Source organism: Aedes albopictus, chromosome 1 (genome assembly GCF_035046485.1).
Source record: "Aedes albopictus strain Foshan chromosome 1, AalbF5, whole genome shotgun sequence".
Classification (NCBI taxonomy): domain Eukaryota; kingdom Metazoa; phylum Arthropoda; class Insecta; order Diptera; family Culicidae; genus Aedes; species Aedes albopictus.
Window position 1 is genome coordinate 223,462,896 of NC_085136.1, and position 8,417 is coordinate 223,471,312.

Below are 8,417 nucleotides of genomic sequence, written 5' to 3' on the forward strand. Positions count from 1 at the left end.
CTCCGTTGGTTACGCATAGCAGGAGGCGAAACGTGACACCTAGAATGACTTTCTTTGTGGAAAGCAGAGTTTTGTGACAAGTTTTGATTGTTGTCAAGTTGTTTGGTATATGTTCGGATGATTTATATTTCAAAATTCTTGTCTTATAAATCTTTTATTGATTAAAACTAATAGAACAAAACAGCACTAGATGGTTTATGTTAGAAAACTGTTTTGCACAGTTATCCTAAGTGACATAATTCAATAAGATGAATTCGACGGCTCTATGACATTATACCGAATTGCATTACCCCCAGTTGCCAAGGTATCTACGAAAGTATGACTTGAAAGAACAGCATATGACAGAAAGAAGAGATAAAATGCATGATGAAAACATGCAGTTGCAATACCTACAGCTTTTTTCTCTTTTTTTTTTGAAAGAATACTAGAACAAATAGCTTGGTTAGAAGAAGGATAAACATCACCATTGCGATTCTTGAAGAAAACCTGAAAGGAGTTCCAGGAAAAATCCCCGGAGAAATTCCCGGAGGAATCTCCAGAGGAATTCCAGGAGGGATCCCCAGAGAAATTGCTGGAAAAATCTCCGGAGAAATGGCTGAAGGCATTTTCGGAGGAATTACTGGAAGACTTATCAAATAAGTTTCTGGAGGAATTCCCGGGGGTAATTCCAGGAGGAATTTCCAGATTTTTTTTCGATTTTAGTGGAGATTGTAAGTGTTCGCAGTTCAGTGTGGAGTGTTTTTGAGATTTTGTGTTGATTGTATATCGTGTTTAATATAAAATAGTGCAGGTAGTGTTCGTATGTGTTGTGCAGTTTTCTCCGTCAATGAGTTGTTAGGCAAGAGTAGGTTAGTCTACCTTACTGCGTCGCCATATCTGCAGTTTCCACAACCCACCACCAGAGGGATAGAAGGATCCTGTTGGTAGCCCAAAAGGGGTGGCGATAAGGGAAAGCAAGATGGAAGGATTCTTTGAGAAGTTGCTTAACGGACACGAATACTATGTCTTGTGATCTCGGGTCACTACCCGAACAGTAAAGGTCAGGAACTCAACTGCACTCCATTATGATCAGGATTGTGACTGACAAAAGAATCGCCAACCTGAAAGGTTGAAGTAGTGCGGAAGTTCCACACGTTTCATACCCGCCAAGAAAGAGTTGATGGATAAGTGAAAAGTGGAAAAGCGAAGAAGGACAACAGGTAATTTGGTCCGCTCAACACGCAGTTCAACTATAATGCCATACTTCGGTTTCACAGAACCCCGCTGTTTTTGGACAGAACTACGGTTCTGTAGGAGTTCAAGGCCCACCCCCCCCCCCCCCCTACGTTGGGACGATCCGAAGAGTTCCGTCGTCCATCGAGTCCGTCAACACACTCGGTGGCAGCCCGAAGTCAAGAAGGGCCTACGAAATGCCGCCATCGCTACCCCGAAGGCTACTGGGGAACCGAGTACGTAAGGCCGCCATCGTTTAGGATCTGGTGTGGTGCGTGGTGGAAGGTAGAAGAAGGGGCCCCGAAATACAAGAAAGAACAGGTTAGAGTAGATGTAAGAATGTGGGAAAGAGGAAAGTGTAAGAAGAAGAAGAGACCGGAAAAGTCCGGGAATAAATGTGTAAAATGTGAAGTGATGTGAGTTTTTCTGTACAACAGTGCGAATATTCCCTGCCCGCGAATAACTGGTCGAGAAGCATGCCGACCCTGAGGTGTTGTTTCAGGGAGTCTCAGGAAGGCTCCCCTACTGAGCTAGTCGGCAGTTACAAGATACAGGAGTTTTCCACGGGTTTGGTCCACGGAAGTGTCAACCCGAGCCGAAGGGCATACCTTACAAATACCATGCGAAGAGCAACGTGTGCTCTAATACCTAAAATTCTTATTGCTGCGTTATTCTATGAAATGTTATGAGAACATCACAATGACAGTTGGAGGTATTTGAGCAAAGTTTGGTATTGATGTAGTATTTGTTGGTTTAGCAGTGAAAATAGCCGAAGAACAAGATTTGCTATTATATCATGAAGTCATCGAACAAATGAAACATTTAATAACAAGAAATGTTATTAGTTTATTATTCAATAACTTTGGGATAACAAATACAGCACTTTAAATTTTAGGTATGCATTCATTATTGAAATAACAAGACTTGTTATTTTCTAGGTGTTATTTATACAAAATTTTGGTATTGGTTTTTGTTATTTTGCCTCTTATTACCACATAATGAAGGGCATATCAAGGTATGGTAGTATTTAAGGTAAATACCATGATATGTTATTCTCTTATTATTTTCTTCTGCTCGGGAAGGGGTTTTCGGTGATTTAGAGATGTTCTGCTCACCAGGGCATTACAGGGGATTTGAGGGGCGTTACAATAGTTTTTTTTTTCAGGAGCATTCCAGGGGGTTTCAGGGTACCACAAAACCCCCAGGGGGTTTCAGAGAGTGTCAGGGACGTTCCAGGGGCTACAGGGGGTTTCAGCGGTGTTTCACGGGCTTTCTAAGGGCTTTAGGGGTGCTTCAGATGGTGTAACGTTATGGCGTTTTTTTTTTATCTTTTTAAGTAAAATAAAGCTTGCATTCAGTTGGATAAATTTGGATAAATATGTTCTTTCAATATTTTAGATTTTTATTTCAAAGTCCGTTCTTTTGAATTGTTACTATTTTAGTTAATTTGCAGCTTCTAACGTTTTTATCTTTTTAAGTTGTTTTTGTTTGTTTATTACCAGGTATTTTAACCTTTTATGGGTCATTCATCCCGTTATCTTTTTAAGTAAAATCTTATTTAAACTGGATTCATTGAATTTGACTTTGGATTTCAACCGCTTCGTATAGCTAAATTTATCCGTTTCATGTAAGGTTTGTGTCTAGGCTAAGCGTTACTTACATGACATGTCATGTAAACGTCAGGAAATATCATGTAAACTTCCATTATATGCCATGTAATTCAGCATGACTCTGAGTGTTTACATGACATATAACACAAATTTACATGATTTATCATGTAAACTATCATAACATTAAATTTACATGACTAAAATGAAGTTTACATGACGTGTGAATCTCATTATTTTTATCTGTGTATAATTCGGCGAACATTTAGGACAGCGAACCACGTCGGCGATTGGTCAGGAGAAACCACCGTCGACGAACAAAACCTGCGCAGGATCGTTAATCATGGCCATGATATTCCACACACAATGCACATCACTTGACTAGCATGTTGTGACAAATAATATACGTTGTAACGAATTCTTTTGTTCGTTGTTCTTAGTTTCATTGTTATTTTGATCATTTGAATAAGTTCACTTCAGCGATCCCAAATTGTTTGATTTTTGTTGTTAATTCTGTTTTTAGTCTCTTTTTGGTGTATACATATTTCCATTATTGTTTTAGTTCGTGCGCTTAGGTGTGTTAGATTTAGTGCGTTTGGGGATTTAGTCGAGTCAGCGGCCGTTCGAGGAGGCCCTTGAGTGAAGAGTCGTCAATTTGGTCGGGTAAACTTTAGAATAAACCGGTGGTGTCTCGTTTTCCAGAATGGCGTAAAAGCCACCGCGTTTTGAGTTTCTTTTAAGCGAATTTGACGAACGGTTACAAGGGGTTTAGACTTATTCCATATAGGATTATAGGGATTTCAGGGGTACTCCAGAGGATTTTAGCGGCGTCCGGGACTTATTCCAGGGGTTTCGGAGGTGTTGCAGGGGTTTTCAGGGGACCTTAGGGGTGTTCCAGGGTATTTCAGTGATATTACGAGGGTTGCAGTGACGTTCCAAAAGTTTTCAAGGTGTTTCAATGGACTTCCAGGAGTGTCAGAGTGTTCATGGTTTCCACGGTTCAGGCTTTAGGGTGTTGCAAGTGTTCCAAGTGATTTCGAAAGCGTTCCAAGGGGTTTCTAAGTTTTTTGTTGTGCGCTCCAGGTGTTTCAAAGGTGATCATATGGTGGTCAGTGGTATTCCAGGGTGTTTAAGGGTCATTTCAAAGGGTGTCGGTAGCATTCCAGGCGATTTAAGTGAAATTTAAGAGGTGTTAGGCGCGATCTAGGGGCATTCAAAGATGTTCCAGGGGGCTTCTGGTGTATTCCAAGAGATTTAAGAAGATTTCAAGGGATTTCAGGGGTGTTCTAGGGGGTTTGAATGACATTTTAGTGGATTTTAGGAACGTTTCAGGGATTTGAGGGTATCAGGTATCAGTAGGTCGGCTCAAGAGGCACGTTCTCCTCCATTTGGGAAATTTGTGCCATCGCCATGAATACGAGCCTATTCATTATTTACCTGAGGGAGAGCGAAGTGAGGAATAAGGGATGGGATAGGGAAAGGGAAGGTAAGGGAATAGGGTCGACATAATCGCATAAGCGTACCACAGCGGGTTCAAACAGTGCCCTGAAAAGGGCATAAAGCGTAAAGTAAGCCTATAGCTACTTACCACAACGGGTTCAGAACAACAGAACATCCTGAAGATTCAGGCTTCTTAGGTCAGTTTCACTTAATCAAGTGTTTACCGAGTACTCGGAAACGCAGTTGCGTAAAAACTGGGTAGTTACATATCAAATGATTCAAAGTTCCACAGTCGGATTCTCAGCTAAGATATACAAATGAAGCAGCCTGTTGACTGAGGCTTGTGATGGACAAAATCATAGGTTGGAAAACCACATTGAGTTATCGCAATTGCGTTTCTGCTACGAGATTCCTCAAAAGGCATGGCAAGACTTCCGCATGGGGGCATCCACAAACACTCAATTCCCTAATCACTGCTTGACGTAATGCCGAGAAGAGATTTTGATTTTTGAGGATTTGGTAAATCCAATTGGAAATCATTGAAAGATAAATAGGACAATCCATGCGGCTTCCAATATGAAATCGAAAGGTACGTGTTCAAAAGTATCCTGGAAATCCGAGAAACACCCAAGCAAAATTGTTTTTGAATGAATGCTTTTCCGATATCGTAAATAACATTAACTAATCACAGTGGACTTTCTATTTTGGTAAGCATGTTAGTTCCCATGGAGAAGCATGTTTGCTAAAAAAACATCACGGGTGTGATGCTCGACAAAGCGTTCTAAATCATTTCAAAAGAAGAGGCCAAATTGATAGGTTTGATCTTCATACGAAGACATTATCCACTTACGGAATAAACTTGACAGTATAATCCCACCAAGATTTGGGAATAGCAAGGCTGCAAACAAGCAGTTTTATCAAAACATTTTTTGGCTCGAGGCATGACACGCAAGATTGTCAATTCAATTTTACTGGAAGAAGCAAACATCGGGTCAAACGCAAAACGCGGAACCATATAGGTGTTAATTAAAACATTACATCTACATAGAAATCCTCCCTACGAAAGAAAGGTTCTTGGACCAAAGCTGTTCTTTTATGCTGAAGACTGATCTGAGCTGTCATAACCTTAGCCACTACCCAAACTAGGCACGATCAAACTCTTACAATCATAACACAAGAAAAAAGAGCAGCGATAAAAACCAATTCGGTATTGCTGTGTGCATTCAGAATGCAAATATCAAATGCGGGAGCACCAAATGCGGTAAGATTTTCTAACAAGTAACCCGATGTCAGTGGGAGCTTTTGAATCCTAGGTTGGCGATGGTTTTGGCTATGGTTGCTAAGTTGCCTTTGGTAACACTGTGTTACCGCGTTTGGAGCGCATTTGGGCACCGTTTGCATCTTGAACGCACACAGCAATATCGATTGAAGAGCGCCAGAGACGAGCATACACAGAGGACACTGTTAAGAACGCATAATGCGAAGAGCCATATAGGTTATAATTAAAGCTAATAAACAACATACTAATAATCCCATCCTTATTGAGCCTCGCAGTTGAGGATTAAGAAGGATAGCAGATTATCTCGGAGAAACACAAGGTCCACTGCACCATTGCTCCGGTTAGCGCAGTAAGGGCAGAATACTGTGAAGGGCGCCCTAGTACTCCACAGGCTCCGTTTGAAGTTAGGTTTTTATTAGACCCCCCTAACCATTCATTCCTTGGCACGGTAAGCATAAAGCCGCATAACACCATGAATTAGGGGTCACCTGTTTAGTGGACTCTTACCACTGGATCAGGCGATCCGTAGTGTTATTCTTAGCCAATTGGGTTGTTTAGTGAATTAAATATTGCTATTTTCTATAGCCTAATCGAAAGAGCTCATTTTTCTGAGTATAACATGATTTAATTGGACTCCAACACCTTTATTTTGATGGTTAAATCAACAAAACAGTTTTAATTTTCGTGGCTAGAATGACAGTTCAATCGATAAAGTGACAGTTCTAACCGAACAAAAAATTTTCCCCATACAAACTTTAAATGCATTTTAAAAATAGTTCCCGAACTCCAAAAATTATGAAATTTTGGATTTCGACTATTTTTTGGGCGGAGAATCCGATTATGAAATAATCTGGAGAACCCTAAAGAACCCAATTGAGACAACCGCTACCGACACTACACAGCTACCCAAGCAACACACATGTTATAATAGAGTTACGACAGCGCAAGTTTTGTTATATAGAAGTTTATTTTACGTAATTCTAACATTGTGTTGAAATATCGTAAAATAAACTTCTGTACAACCAAAACTTGCGCTGTCGCAACTTTTATATAACATGTGTGTTACTTGGGTATCTAGGCTGTTCAAGAAAAGAAGTTAACATTGATGGTCAACTTCCAAACGAGCCCGAACAGCCTGCAAAAGGCGATCATGTGGTGGTCAGTGGTATTCCAGGGTGTTTAAGGGTCATTTCAAAGGGTGTCAGTAGCGTTCCAGGTGATTTCAGTGAAATTTCAGAGGTGTTAGGCGCGATCTAGGGGCATTCAAAGATGTTCCAGGGGGCTTCTGGTGTATTCCAAAAGATTTAAGAAGATTACAAGGGGTTTCAGGGGTGTTGTAGGGGGTTTGAATGACATTTTAGTGGATTTTAGGAACGTTTCAGGGATTTGAGGGGCGTTTCAGGTGAATTCATTGGCGTTTCAAGAACGTCAGGTGTTCCAGGGGTTTTCCAGGAGTTTTAGGGGCGTTTCGGGGGGGGGGGGGGGGGGGTGGAGATCTATTGAACGGGGTTTCTAGACGCTTTCAGGGCTGTTTCTAATGCGTTTCAAAGCGTTTCAGGGACATTTTAAGGGATACAAGAGGATTTCAGGGTCGATCCTGGACATTTCAGCGGGTTACAGTCGTTTCAGGTATTTTCAGAAAGCTTCAAGGGTGTTCCAGGTGCGTCAGGGGTGTTCCAAGAGATTCCTGGACGTTTCAGAGGTTTCCAAAGGATTTCAAGGGTGTTCCAGGGAATTTCAGGGGTGTTTCAAGGGCGTCATGTGGTATTTCAAAGTCGTTTCAAAAGAGTTTTAAGAAATTTCAAGGAGTTTTAGGGATGTTCCAATGGATTTTAGGTAGTTTCAGGAGCATATCAGGGGCGTTTCTGGACATTTCAGTGGATTTTCGGAGGTTTTCCTGGCACGATATCTATGATAAAAATATAATCGGAAAAAAATCAGTATTGCTAAACCGTCTACCAAATGACAGCAAAGGGTATTCTATTTCATTAACTGCTAACAGGAAAATGTTCTATCGAGGGGGGTCTAGAAAAAAAATATTTTTTCGTGATTTCTAAAACAAATTTCCGAGAAATACCTATTGTAGGTACTTTTCATCCAATACTTATATGAAAAAAAAATGATAGAACATTTCACTCTTATCAATAAATGAAATACTCTTAGCTTTCATTTGGTGGGTGACTCAGCGATATTGACAGTATTCTAACAATATTCTTCTATCATAGACACCATGCAGGGGTTTTCAAGTAGTATCAAGAACGTTCCAGGAGGTTTTTGATTGATTTGTCTTTATTATATCGACTTTCAGGCCTTGGCTGGTTCGTCTCTAATTTCAAGGGGTTTCCTAGGTGTTCCGGGATATAACAGGTGCATTTCGATGGTGTTCTTTGGTTTTAAGAAGCGTTTTAGATTTTCAAAGTTTTATGGGCATTTCAACGGATCTCATGTTTTTTTTCGGAAGGGTTAATGACGTTCCAAAGGGTTTTAAGCGCTTTCAGAAGCGTTCTAGGGGCGTTTTAGGGGTGTTTCAGGGGGCCTCGGCAGATTTTAGGAGTGTTACAGGGGTGTGTTTGGGGCTCAAGGGCTTGCTTTGTCGTTGCAGGGCATTTTAAGGGTGGCTCAATAATCCAACGAAAGTCCTTTCGGAACCCCCTATAAATGTTTCGTGTTTGACACATACCTGAAACTTCACTTAGAAGCTCCCTTGAATCACCGGGAACACTTGCGAAACCTTTCTAAACCTCCCAAGAAACTTAAAAAAGAAAATCTGACATATTTGTAATACAGTATTGTTCCGATTTTACCACGCCTCTTTTAAAAACTGTTTTTAAATGTTCTACAAAATCTAAACCCATTTGCAATATTTTTAACGTCGCAAA